The 15,657-nt window shown below is 34.0% G+C and overlaps 1 pseudogene; it reads left to right on the forward strand.

Moving 5' to 3' along the window:
* Nucleotides 1-11,452: 11,452 nt before the first annotated feature.
* LOC149542151 (putative L-gulonolactone oxidase 6 pseudogene) lies at nucleotides 11,453-12,455 on the forward strand (annotated as a pseudogene).
* The last annotated feature ends 3,202 nt before the right edge of the window (nucleotides 12,456-15,657 follow it).

A 15,657-nucleotide genomic window follows, 5' to 3' on the forward strand; every position in this document is an offset into this window, starting at 1 on the left:
TGTTTCGCAAGTTGATGCATCTAGTCCCTAAATCTTGACTCAAGCCATGAACTACTATAGTTGGTCGCAGCTATCCCAGAAAATGTAAACTTGGTTCTACAACAATATTACTCCTTTACGATAGTACTTCCATTTTGGGATTTTAACATTGAAAGATCTAGCCTTGGTAAAACTTAAAAGTTCTCTAAAATACAAGGAAATATATAAAATGCATAAATAAAAGGGAGACAATATTACATAGCACATACGGTAAAAAAATTATTACTAGTTTATTTTGTCAATTGTTTCATGGAAAATATTTTATAAAAAATTATTTCTTTAGTATGTTTGTAATACTTATTTTGAAAGAAGCAAATATTAAGGGTCTATTTGGTTGCAGGGATAGGAATTAGGAATAAGCATCTATTATTCTGGATTCACTATTCTTGCATTTGTTATTCCAAATTCGCAACTCTTGATCTATTTGGTTCACCTAGAATTTGATGAGGAATATGTTTATCCCATGTTTGTTTGTGCAAAAATGGAATTGGAATACAATTATTTATTAAGTTGCTTTTTGTTTTAATTTAATATTTTTCCCCTTTTACATTTTTTTGAGTTGGCTTATTTTATTGTTATTATTATTTTAAAATAATTTATTTTTTCATTTTATGGAATTAAATTATCAGAAGCAAAAATGCATTACAAAAGTAGAGATAATCATGAACAATAATGCACAGTAGAATTTGCTCATCATATACATAATTAGTCACCAAAATCATAAATTAGTTACCATATTCATAAATGAGTTCTACATAACAAAATAGTACAATCCATATTAAATTTATTCACTATTTTTATACGAAATCAAAAAATAAGTTACAGTCTACAATAGTTGCTCTATATTTTAACTGCATTTACACATATGGTCCCAATAGACTAGAGCGATTGACACAATTATAATGAACACCACGCCTCTCAGAAACATGATTTCACCATCTCGAAACTTGCACATCTTGCAATCAATAATTTTGTGTGATGTAGATTTAGCTACAATAGATGTAGGTGGGACCTCATCAACCCACCGAAAGAAATTACAACCACTATCCCCCTACAAAACCAAATCTAAATTAGCGATTGCCACAATAATTATAAAGTAAAATGTAAGCATACAAAAAAAATAGTATCAACCTTTCGTATATTGGGACAAGACAAGAATTCCCATTCTGGGTTATTTGTTGTGTGCAAGGTTTTCACTGCTATAGGGCCAGTGCCACACTCACACATTGGAAAATTTAAATCCATTAACCCTATAAAAATAATAAACAAATCAAACATAATAAAAACATTCAATTACCAAAATGATATATTTTTACATACATCCATTGAAACAACAAAACTAGCATATATAAATTCAAATTTAAACAAGCTATAACAACAAATATAAGTAGTTGCAATAGTAAGCTTTATGTTTTGTAAATTAATAACATCACTATCATTATTCTAATTGTAGAAATTCTATCAAACACTTCACAGAACACACATAACCATTAGAAGACTTATTCACTCAAAAATTTAGAAGAGTTTTACAAGTCACAAGCAATCTCCACCATAGAAATGTTATATTATTAAGAGAGCTTGTGCAAGTACATAGAACTTATCAATAAAAATAAGAAATATCTATGAAAAATAGAAAACTCGGTGGCCTCTAGTTAGTAACACAATAAATGCAAGTACCACCAAAAATATTCAGAATGTTGAAAGTATCCATGTTTCACATTTGTGGTGTTAGCAATTCTAATTTATCAATCCTCTCTAGCAATTTGGATATAAACTTCAAAAAAATATAGCTTGCGAGACCCTTGACAGAAATAAAGTATCTATTGTATCTATCGTGGATGCAAGTTTTGTAATGGCAACTAAATGGCATTATAAAATCTTGTAAACAAATTGATACCATGGTTGTCCATTCATCAATTCAATGTCTAACCTTTTGCTAAACAATATCAATGTTAGAAATAGCTCCCACCATAATCCTACCAAGGCATGAATAAATATTCTCAACCCATTATTTTCAAGTATATCAAAAAGGCACAAGTTCATAAATATACTAAGCAATTGAAATGATCTGAATATAAAACAAACAAAAAAATGGTTTCCTCTATCTAGCAATAAGAACTCAGTTATTGGCTTGACACAACCTAATGCTCAAATCTTAATATATCTATTTGAGCATTTACTATCCATGAAAACGCATGGTCCAAGCGTGGAAGTAATAATGGATGAAATGAATCAACATTAGTGTTTCGATGAAAAGTAGTGGTATAATATAGAACAAAAAGCATGACTTGAAGGTAACATGAAAAGTAGTGATAAAATATAGAACAACAAGAAGTGAATATAGAAAGGATGAAAAGTGGCTTCTTGCATTAATATATGAATATTGTAGCAGATAAAACACATTCTTGAGAACTTATATTGCAAAACCTAAATTGCAATCACAATTAAAATATATGTTTAAAACTGTCTATAGGAAAACTCATATTGCAATTCAAAATGAAATAACTAATAACAATCCAACATATTTATAATGCTCCAAACTTATATCTAACATAATCTTTCCTCGCCTCTGCATCCATCTCCAAGAACCAAATAGCTCTCATAGGTTCATGCATAAAACTATCACATGCCACATTCATAGTCTCTCCCCTAAGTCTGGGGATGGGTTTCAGAGTAACTAACACATCTACAAAATCTTTGTTAGTATCCTCCTTATCAGCCTTGATAGTATGAGGCTTACTCATTCCCTCATGTATCATATGGATGCTTTTAGATATTGCATCCAAAGAAGCAACCATGCTTGCCTTCCTCCTCTTTGGTCGTCTTGTCAATGGTGTACATGGATTATTTCTAGTAGATGCAGTTGATTGATTTGATTGAAGGAAATCTTCATCTACATCAGTAGCAACATTCACATGTGTATTCTATAACAGCTCTCACCCACCACTTTATTCTTTTGAATCATTTTTGGTGCAACCGTAAAATTTCTTTTCCTTTTTACTTGTTAACTTCTTTGAGCAAGGCGGTGGTTAGCTTCAAAAAGAAGCCTACTGATAACCCTGTGTTGCATGAGGGGCTCCTATTGCTTATTTATGAGAATTTTAAGGCTCATACTATAAGCAAGGCTCCCCCTCAGACTGAGAATGTGACCTCTGGAAGCTCCAGCTTCTCTTTAGACTCAGATGACATTTAGAGCTTTAGCTCTGAGGATGACGTGATTTCTTCCGCTGATACAAAAGCCACCCATCAAGTCAAGAACTCGCCTTCCTCCATCACCCCCAGTAGAAAAAGTCCTAGGGATCATTGGCAGAAGCATCCTGTGAAAGATGTGAAGGATGACAGTGATGAGGAAGAGGATGTCGAGATGAAAGAGGAGAAAATGGAGACGTAGGAGGAAATTAAGGATGATCGGGAAGGGAAGAAACACAAGACGGAGGGTCTGGAGGATGAGATAATGCAGCAAGAACGAGACATGTCTTCGCTGCCTCTTTCACCTGTCCATATTCATGCACAACCTAAGGAATAAAATTTGGATTCTAAGATCGAGGGTGGGGAGGTGCAGGTAAATAATAGGAGGAAAGCTTGGAAAAACTTTAAAGTTAAGACCTCGAAAATGGGCATTTTTAGAGAGGCCATGCTCTCGCAGGTCCTTGTGAATAAACAAGAAGAGACAAGGCTTGAAGAACTCATAGACCCAGCGATTGTGGCTATTTCAGACAAAGCTAGGGAAACCAAGCTGAATCTCTTGAACAATGCCCGCAATAGCATGATTGATAACTTTAGATCAATCAAGTGGCTTTTTCATGAGCTGAAGGAGGTCAAATAGCAGGTGGGTCATATGGAGGATAACAGGAATGGAGTCGACTCTAATAAAAGAGATGACAATGGTGAGAGGCTTAGTTTGGCAGAGAGAAGGATTAACACCCTCGAAATCTACAATCATAATCTCTCGAATCAGATGATTACAATGCTAAGCTCCATTAACAGCAACATCATATCTTTAACGGGCTAGATCAAAGACAGAGTTATGAAGGATGATGAGGATGGTAAAGATAGGGAAGAAGCCAGAATGGGGGTCGACACTACAAAGGACAACATCAACAATGGTCAGGACCAGGAGGATCAAAGGGCGCACTAGCAAGAGGCTGAGGAGAACAAGATGGCCTATGAGGCAGCTCAGGTCATGCAAGACCTGAAGAGAAAGAATGAGGACTAATCCTCTGCCTGTTCTTTTGTTTCTATTTGTGCCTTTTTTTGGCTTTTTGTAAGGGCTTTTGCCCTGGTCATTTCTTGTTGTTTCTATTCCTGGTCTTTTCTTTGGTTTTTGTTTGTCGGCTGGGCCTTGTGCTTTTTTTTAGTCTTTGAACTGGAACTTTTTTGGCTGGGTTTTTCACACTTATTATCAGTCGTTTTAATGTTTTAACTCTTGGGTTTCAGGGTCCCTATAAAACTTTTTTATCTAATAAAAAACATTCACATGTGTATTAAAATCCTCATCCTCATCTAGATCAACAATATCAGCAAAAAGGTTACCATCTTCAATATCTTGCACCATTGCAATTGTGTTTCCTTCCGCCATGTCATTCCTGACAATGGTTGCTCAATCATTAAAATAGCTGAATGGCTGCCTCTTGTACACTTTTGCACTCCTAAATTTCTTTCTTTACACATTTTCATATAAAATAATTAGATGTTTGTCTAGCATTAGAAATTCAAAAACATTTGAAGAGTACTTTACCTTCAACAACTCATCCCAAACACTATCCTCAGCATCCATGCATTATGTTGTCTCATTCCAAGCAAAGCCACTTGTATTTCATAACTCTTTTATTACTCTATAGCCCACCTTCCACATTTTCAACATGTTCTTGAAGTTCTCTTTTCCAAGATTCAACTTCAAATCTTTGTTGAATCTTTTTTCTATGGTTGTCCATGCCTCTTTTTGAAAACCTCCTTCACCTTTTCTTCCTAAGTGAACTTGTTCTAAGAGCAAATCTAGGAGCTTTCCCTCCATCTCTCTGTTGGAAATATAAGAGGAGTAATTAAGAGGGGAGGGGTGAATCACTTACCACAAAAATAAATCCCAGATCCCTTAGATGTCAGTACAAAATAACCTCTGAAAACTGAACTCTATTGAAGCCCAACAAACACACAGAAAATGTTGTAACTCGGTAAATACTGAAAATGCTCAGTAAATACTTAACATGAAAATCTTGAGATGTTATCTATGATTACTATTACTTTAGCTTAGTTGCAAACACATAAGAAAAATAGCACAGACACAATTGACATCGAGATTATAACGTGGAAACCCAATTTGGGAAAAGCCACCAATTGCAACTAGTTACTAATTCTCACTCTTATGAAGTGAGCCTTGTTAGGAGCCAACCCTATTAAAGGTTACAAAAAACATTGTTAGGTTTGACCCTGTCAGAGGATTTAATCACCCTGTTAGGAGTGGCAAGGTTAGAGGTCTTTGAACAATTCAATAGAAATGCCACCTTGTTAGAGGATTTACAAATAGTTGTTAAGCTAACTCTGTTAAGAGATTTAGATCACTGCTACAATGGTTAGAGAGTAAAAATGACATGACCTGATTTATGATGCAACTAAATTGCTGCTTACAGATCTCAATTTTGGCTTGTATACTTGATCCTTCTTGGTCGAATATGTCTCTTCAACTTCTTAAGGATATTTTGCTTATCCTTTTGATTCACTTCCTCTTAGCATCATTAAATCTTCAATTATCTTCCATGCATTCACACTTTCTAATCCTCAACTTGACCTTATATTTATATATTTCATATTGTCAAGTCGGCTAGAATACAACTTAGACTAATTAATATTCATTTCCTCCATTGGCTAGAACCAACAAATAAATCAATTGAACTAAATATGCCAAAACAAGAAAATCATTCGTAGCCAACCCTGCTTGGTAGGCATTGACTCAAAAATGATTTTCTTGTGTTAACCAAGTGAACTCGGTCAAAACTGCATATTTGCAAAGTTCCTTTGGTAACCGAGTGAGCTCGATTAACATTGGTTCCATCCAACATTTCCTTCATTAACTGAATGAGCTCAATTGACACTCATCTTCCATAGACTTTCCTTAGGTGCTTGAGTGAGCTCGGTAGATATTGAATTTTGAACCAAGCAAACTCTGGAATGCTCTGTAGTCACAAAAAATTGTCTTCAATGCCTGAGTGAGCTCGGCATACACTGACTAGTGATGATATGACATTTTGTGTAACATCAAAGACAATGCACAATTAATCAATCATTTCAACACTCTCTAGTCCATATCACTTTTGGACTTCTAGAAGAACTAACAATTGGGGTAGAAATAGGGGGAGAAATGGGTGTAGCAATGGGGGGCATATAAACCTCTTCATGTATGTTTGTCATTAGATTGGTGAAAGACATTTTTATCTCTAAGATAAGCAGTTGTTATATTGCTGCAAACTTCAAACAATTAATGAATAGTCAGTATAAATGTACAATAATAGTATGAAGCAAGCATCACAATTAAATACGAGTAATATATTAGTGCAAAGAATTGATTGTTGGCCTACTGAAAGTGATGGTATGAATTGTCAAAATAATACAACATAGCATCATGTAGTTTTGAATACATTATATATATGTAAATAAGATGTGAATGAACTAATCATGTGAGGCTAGCAAATATAGCTGACTAGAACTAAGATTTTGTCATACAACTCACATAGTTGAGTGGAAGAAAGTGGTAATCATTAGTTTGTTGCAACCTGAAGTGACAATCCATTGATGATAAGAAATTCAAATTTTAGTCTATTTTAGATTATGCTTTGCATATAAAACAAATCTATTGAAAACAACCAGTTTTTTAAATATACAAAAACATAAAATTATAGCAGAATGTTGTTTAACATCTTTTACTCAAAAAATTTCCATAAGCATTACTAATTAGTTCCAAAGTTTACACTATATGAAATCACATTCCTTTCCTTCAAATTCATCACTTCCATCTTTTTATGTAGAAAACCATAAATAGTGAAATGTGAAAACAATGAATAAATAAGGGGGGGTGTATAGATGCGTTTTTTGTTGTAAAGAAACTCTAAAAAATATTGTCTATCGATTTTTAACATTTGTGATACTGGAAATTTTCTCTAATCTATGTCTATGAAGTAAGAAACTTTGATTTGGATAATTCTAAGAATTGGACACCATTCTTAATTGTGTAAGCATTGTGATTAGAAAAGATTCCTCAAAGCACTCTCTGAGAAACTCTTTTCTATGGTACTAGAGTTGGCATTTCGTCCTACCACTATGTTTTTATTTTTCTAGATGTGGACTATGCCACAAGGATTAAAATTTAAATTCAAACTCTATTTGTATTAAAACTTCTGATGATGTTGCAATAGCAATTGCTAATTGGTTAAAATTTGTATAAACTCCTCAACTGTGTAAGCTAAGTGGCTAAACAAACCCAATAAATTTGTCAAGCTAGGTAGGAAACTTTATCATTCATATAACCTGCGTACCACTAGAAATGCCCAAATCCTTACAAGGGTGGCCATGAATGTGAAACTATGTTCCTTATGGCAGAATGAGTGTAAAATTTGGAACTAATTATCATACACAGACAAAAAAATATGGTAGAATGTTTAACTTTGGAACACAAACTTGTACTCCAATAGAGCATGACACTATGACAAGATTAAGCAATTGCTATGGTGATAACTTGTGTTCAAGCCCCACTCTATATGCTTCAAATGGCTGCTATAGGAATGCAAGCCCACAAATTATTGCTTTTTAATTCAAAACCTAACAAACACATTTAGAAAACCAATTCATCAACATATTCTTAGACCAAATGCAACTAGAAGATTAACCTGCTGAAAGTGATGATATTAGTTGTCAAAATTGAAATGTCCATGTGAGTAAAAACAACTACGAGCTATATATTAGTGCAAAGAATTGATTGCTAACCTATTGTACCTAAAGAAAGTCATATAGTTTTGAATACATGATATATATATAAGATTGCTGACTTGTTGTACCTAAAGAAAGCCATATAGTTTTCAATACATGATATATATATTATCATGTGAATGCGTGTAAATGCCAAAAAAAAGGAGTACGTAATTGAGCCATCATTTTGGTGAACTAGAAGGTGTAAATTGGTCAAATGATTGTCATTGTAATTTAGAGCATTCCAGAAAAAGAATTAGGTCAAAAGGCCCCACGGTTTGAAAGTTATCGTAGTTTTTCAATTTCTGGAGACATCCTAAGAATGCTTCAAAGTTAGGTTAGGGGTATTAATTGACCTCAAATAGGGTTGAAAAATGGGGGATGAGTGAAGCTGGTCCATAGGGCTATAGAGCACTTTGAGAGCTTTTCGAAAATGTAAATGGTTTGTCAATCAGAGGTACGGTTCAAAAGTTATGCCTCCCGAAAGTTCGATTACCATTTTTTATTCTTCTAATTTTGTGTCGACTTCTAATGTGACTTCTGGAACCTTCTATTTGGTCGATGGATGCCAACCAACACTTTCTAGAATGTATTCCTAATCCTTAACCCTCTGGGGTCTATTTAAGAACATTTCTGGCATTATAAAAGGCGGTTCAAAGTGGAGTTTGAGAGAAGGTACTGGGAGAAGAATTTATCTCCAGATTTATGCTATTGTAAGCCCATAGGGCATGTTTTGGAGTCTGTTTCTCTGCACTAAGTGTACTAGCATATTTTTTTTAAGTTAATAAAATTTTCCCTTTCCTGTTGTGTCCATTTTGTGCTTGGGTTGTGTCCCCATCAGATTTCAATAGGAGATTTACCTTAAAGTACAGATCAAAACGATCCTTCCCACTATTTCTAGAGGAGTAGTAACATAAGGTGGCAAAGAGTAATTGCTATGGAGCAATATGATAGCCTTTAAGACCTTGTGGAAGTAGCCACTCACAGTCTCTCCCGAGTGACCAAAGTTATGACCAATCTTACGATTCCTTAGATTGTGGCAAAGAGTATGGAGGAACATGACTAGTTGTTCTTCCAATTTCATGTTTATTGTATCTTTAATGCTCCCTTTCTCCTTTAGAATATTAGCAAGTTTGAAGAAAGCTCCTCTACTCATGCATATTTGGTCGTGGCAATCCATCTCATTGGAATATATAATACGTTAATAGAAAGAACAATAAACTCTTCTTCTCTTACACCTATTTAATCTAGCTTCTTTAGTAGATGCTACTATGAATACTACTTGGGTGGCAAGCAAAACAACAAGTACATGCAAGGGGGTGATCTTCCTAGCCATGCTTCCCTGAACTTCTATATCATTAGTAGGATCCACTGGATGACTTGTAACCACAAATTGGAGTTATTGTTTGACATTCCCACCTAAGGTTAGGGTACACATTATCTAGGTTTGACATTTTCCTATCTAGCCACATAATCCACCTTTCTTTAACACTCTTTGAACCCATTGAGAATGAGATACTACATAGACAACATAAACTACAATATACACACTAAAATTGTGATAGCATAGAAAGAGAAGGCCTAAAATGCAATGCGTTTGGATATCTACAGAAGATGGTGAAGTTGGTATACATTGCTCATGTGGGTCTATTCTAGTGTTGTAATGAACCATTTCTTTCCAGTTACTAAGGGAAACTTCAATCATTTGTAGTTCCTGCTATAAAAAATGTACGACTAGATCTTCCAAAGGCAAATCTTGCAGGCTTGGTGAAAGTTGTGGTTCTATGCAATGCAGATACTTACCAATCAATTCAATTCACATGGAACAATCAATTCACTGATTATTTAGGGCTGTGAAAGAACAACTAGAAACTATTACATCCACATGGTTCCCTTAAGATGATGTATTTAGTTGAAATGCATTGGAGATGTAGTTACCATATTAGCAATTCATTTGGTGAAAATGGCACCTGCACACAACTATTAAAACTCCTACCATTAAAAATGTCTCCTCAAAGCATAGAATTCTTTGATATGAATGTGACCTTAGGATTAGTGTATTACATTGGGATACCCCATGTCTAACATTGAAGGAAATTACAGCTGGGAGAAAAGGGAATATTTGTACTTTGCATGCAAAGAGAACACAATCTTAGTTTCATGTCCTTCAAAAAGCCAGTTGATTCCTCTAAATATATGCTTATGATGAAGAGAACATAAGAGCAACACGTCAATCCAGAAAATGATACTGATGTAACACCATAATGGAAGCATAAAAGAATTATATACTTTTAAGCAAACAGTTATGTGAGAAAATGTCCACAATCGATAGTATATAGAAAATATTAGTACATTAATTAGTGTTTATAAAAAATGAAGTTGAAGTTGTGTGCAATTATTAGCTTCAATCCACTCAGTCACAAGACTCACCCTTCAAACTTGAGTACTACCAATCCTATAGAACAAATTCTTTGGCATGACTCCACTATTAAACTCCTAATCTCACACTACCTCTCCAAAATAACATATATAGAAACATCTATGCCTGAAAAGTCTGAATTGTTATAATTAACCCCATCAAGATAGGAGAAACATTGAACTAGCCCCTAGATCTTAGGAATCAGTTTGTCCTTCCTCCTAAGTTTGAGAAGTTGATTTCGATTGTTTCACTGAGTGTCTATGACATGGGGTGGCATGATGCATTTCAGGGATGGGAATAGGGACAAGAATGTATCCTTGTGGATCACTAGTTAAATTTCATCAGATAATGATGATGACATGCTGATGGCTGATGGAAGAGGTTCTCTTTGGGAAATTTGATAGCTTTCCTTAGGGCATGGATCGTGTTGTCCTCCTGTTTGTTGAGGAAGAACATAAGCATACATAAAGTACGAAATCAATTCTTGTGAATAAATGTGATCATGAAATGCTTTTCAATGGCTAAAAATGTAAACCTACATTTTCTGAAAGAAGTCATAGAGAAACTTTGAATAGATAAATTTTGAACACTACTCACCTAAACTTAGGATTGTACATGGCTGTTCATTTTATGTTGTAAGTTTGCTAACCATAACCTTGTAATATTCTCTATTAAAATTTAATGTATCACGTCGATCCAAGAACAAGGCATGCAATATGTAGGAGGAAATTTTATAACAAAAGTCCATTAACAGGGTTGTTTGTCTTCAGAAATATGAATGTAACATATATTTTGGTTTTGAAGTGATAGAATAGTGAAACATATTTCAAAATGGGGGAAGCACTTGTGATATAGAAGTGGCAAGTAATGCACATAAAACTTTACTTAGCAAAATGGGAATGAATTGCATGCACTTATATTTTGGTTGTTTCTGGCAATGGGTTCAACCATTGGAGAGAGTGCAATTAACTCAATAATGCTTTCTATAACTTTTGGTTTCTAATATAGGTCTCTATAAATGTGGTACTATAAAAAACAATGACACTTCCAAATTTTGGATCCTTATCTACCAAACAAGTAAAGGTACTTGAAATAATTTCCAACTAGGGTAGAAATTTGGCTTGCTTAAGCTTCTTTAATGAGAAAAAAAGAAATATTTGTTTGTTGAACATACATGTAATTTATGTTACTTGTGTTAATGCAATGAAACAAAATTTCCATTTCAAAAGAGTTGTAGGAATCTTTAAAGGATGCCAAGGGAAAGTGCATGATGACCAAGCTGTAGGTGGATGCCCTGCAGAGTATTGGGTCAAGCTTCAAGAATAATGATTTGGGTTTTCTCAATTACCCTATTGGGGGTTATCACAACAAGTTGCAGACAGCTAGTTTGTGTCTTAATTCTAGAGAAGATTTCTTGCTCACAGCTTGTCCATGGTATCCTCACATCAAGGGAGAGTTCTTTCACCAAACTACCATGAAAATCAGCATGACCAAGATTTTAGACTTCATCACAGACATTAAAAAGTTGAGAGACCTAAATCCATCTAGTTTGTGTGGGGTGGGGCTCTACAATGGCATTCTTATGCATTTTGTGATGGCATCGACTGCTTATTTAGGAACAAATGAGGATTTGGTGGATTTGGATTTCACATATTATTGATCAAAGGATCCCCTAGTTCCTAGATTGGATGAGGACATGGTGGAAGAGATTGAGCAAATGAGTCTGTTCAAGTATGGAGGGACTCCCCACTAGGGTAAGAATCACAATGTTGCATTTCAGGGAGTGTTGAACAAGTATAAGAAAAGTGGAGAGTTTTTGAAAGCAATGGTAAAGTATGATCCAAATGGATCGTTTTCTAATGAGTGAACGGATGGAGTGTTGGGAATAAGGAAGGAAGGAGTAGTTATAGAAAAGGAGGGTTGTCCTTTGGAATGTTTGTGCTTATGTTTAGAGGACAGACACTGGGCTCCTTAGAAAGTTTACTTTTGCAGGGTAGGAAGAGTGTATGTCAATGCAAGGGTCTATAGATATGAAGGATAAACAAAATAACACCTAATTGCATGCATGAATTGGATCTACAATATAAAATATGTGAAATTTATGTACAAAGGAAAAACTGTATGGAATAGATCATGTTGTAAAATAGGCTAATGTGATCATCAGGAATAAAATATGATACTACAAGGACTTCATTTTAGACTATCTCAAAGGAGCGGTATACCAGAGGTACCACTCTTTTCTTTCTCATATGTTCTTTAATCAACTTATCATTATTGTAGTTGGAATGTAAATGGGTTTTATTATTATGTTAAAGTCACTCCAAAATCACATCACACACTAAAAACATTAGGAATGCCATAACATATCCACATGTGTTTTGATTTAAAAAGATATCCAGATCAAGAAACCCCTAAATGTCCAAATATAAATCTGTTTAATGTGAGCAAGGAAAAAATGTGTTTAATTTGAGCAAGGGCAACTTGTAGAGGTCTAGATTTAGTACAACCCACCAATTTATCTTTTCTTTGAAGAAAAATGCTCACTATTTATTCAGACTAGATGAATACCGTGAAGAAAAACACATTACCTAGAACAATGGACTTGCAAAACCCACGAAGGAAGAAGAGCACCTTTGCAAAACAACTAAACTGTCGAGCACACTCTGCAAAATAGGTAAACCAATGAACACAATGTATAGCAAATAAGATGGCTTTGATGGATGAGTTTTGAGTAATAGAAAACACATTACCAAAAAATTACAACCAAAACGGGAAGAACACAAACAAGGTTTTGGAATGGAAAACATTACTTGGAAGAATGTGTTTGCTAAACCCATGGAGGAAGAAGGAGACCTTTGCAAAACAACTATACCATTGAGCACACTCCTCAAAATAGCTAAGCCGATGAGCACACTCTACAAAACAACTTAACCAACTAGCACAAGTTCAGCAAAATAATGGAGATGACCTAGGTCGATAGAGAATGGGTGCTTAAATTTCACGGATTGGAAACAAAAATGGAGTTGCACGGGATGAGTGAGCAATCAAATCTAAGGGAAAAAATTTCATAGACCCGATAGATTATATTTTGAGAAAAAAAAAGTTGGAATAGGAATATATATTCCAATTCCACCTCTTTTAGTGGAATAGAAAATGCCCATTTTGAGGTAAAATTGGCATATATATTCCTATTCCCAATTCCTAGTGGTGGCACCCAAACAAAGAATATAAATTTTTAAGAATTAGGAAAAGCCTATTCCACTCTAATTCTCGTTCCCAAATGGACTCTAGAAGAAATTTGAATGCAGTGCGACTCAGTCTTAGTTTATTATGTCTATAGGCTATGTCAAACAATGGATTTATTTTGATAAGAAATGTCTATTTTTGCCTTCACTCTTTCAACACAACTAAACTAATCTTGGTCTTTATTACTTTTGGAAGGTTTGACTAACATTTTGTTTTCCACAAAAATCCTAGTAGAATCAACAATTTCAACATTACAACCTATTTTTAGATATCCTCAATCATTAGATTATTTTCTTTTAGGACATCATTACAAAGGAAAATTGCTAATAACAAATTAATCTAACCTTGAAACCAATTCTAAAAGAACTTGGCTACAATCCATCTCTAAAATACATGACCAATTGTTTCTTCACCTTTTAACATCTAATTTTAGGAAAACCAATTCTTTATCCTCAACTTTGTTCTTAGTTTGTTTCTATTCATCTAGCTACCTAAATATTGTTTCTAGTTTATGATCATTCATTTTCTTGTTTTATATCAGCTGCAAGAATGAGAGTAGCAACAAATGAAAAAACAAAGACAGAGAAAATGTTACGAATCAAAAGAGCAGAAGGAGAAGTATAATCAAAATAAACAAAATAGATGGCTTGTTCATAAGGCAATTTTGATGGCTTTAAAAAGAAAATTGATTTGGTAGATGGTGTTACAGAGTACTCCCATGCGTGGCTTCCCTCTATGCAAATGACTTCAAATATGAGAAGCTGGTGCAATCACATAGGGGTTTGTTGCTGCTGAGTCCGACCGCTCCTCCTTCTGCTACTATTTCTACCCTTCCTTTTTCCTACGATATTTTTAACTTGTTTAAATTCTTTAAGCAAAAAAAATGTTCTCTCTCTGTTATAAATTCACATAGGTAAGGAAAAAAAATGATTAATAAAAATAATGATTCAAAAAGAATTGACAAATTGTCTATGAAATCAATATTTGAAAATTTAAAATACTTCAGTGTACATTGTTGGATGTTGTGAGGAAGGAAGAAATATGTGGAGAATTTAAATTGAAATCATTGAGAAGAAGTTTGTTAAGAAAATGCTTAACATAGATATGTAAATCAATTTGAGGGAGGCAAAAGTCTAAATTAGAAGATTGCCCAGAATTAGTTTGAAAAAAGAACTGATAAACTGTCTATGAAATCAGTATTTGAAAATTCAAAATACATCAGTGTACATTGTTGGATGTTGTGAGGAAGGAAGAAATATGTGGAGAATTTAAATTGAAATCATTAGGAAGAAGTTTGTTAAGAAAATGTTTAACATAGATATGTAAATGAATTGGAGGGAGGCAAAAGTCTAAATTAGAAGATTGTCTAGAATTAGTTTGTGCATGCAACGAGAACAAAGAAACCACTTGCATGCATTCTAGTTCGTCCCTACACATTCAGATGCGAGCAGGAGGTGGATGGAACAATTATTACACTTTTTATTTTGTCCCTACACATGTGATGAGGTGGATGAAACTATTATTACACTTTTTACGTTTTTAGAGGCTGCACTACTTTTTATGTTTTGAGAGGCCGAACATAATTAAAATTAATATTCTTGTGAATCTTCATTACCCCATTCGGGGTGTGGTCATGTTGGGAAGCTAGAATAATGTTTTTGTATTATTTTATTTCTTCTCTCTGGCGAACATTATTATTCTATTTCTTTTCTTTGGCCGACGTTATTGTTTTATTTCTTTTCTTCGACCAACATTATTATTTTATTTCTTTTCCTCGGCCAACATTTGATAGTTTTCAGATGTTAGACAATTCTAAGGCCATTGTGTGCCACTAAAAAAGCCTATTAGCTTAATTAACCAATATAGTGAATGTATCATAAAAGATAGATGTATAATAAAATTATTATTTGTTAATTATCTATTATATAATATTTTATATAATCTAATGTAAGTTAATTTTATATATTGATATAATTTTTAAAGATTGTCTATTTTGA

This window comes from Cupressus sempervirens, chromosome 8 (genome assembly GCF_028749045.1).
Source record: "Cupressus sempervirens isolate cs-2001-9-10 chromosome 8, ASM2874904v1, whole genome shotgun sequence".
NCBI classification, from domain to species: domain Eukaryota; kingdom Viridiplantae; phylum Streptophyta; class Pinopsida; order Cupressales; family Cupressaceae; genus Cupressus; species Cupressus sempervirens.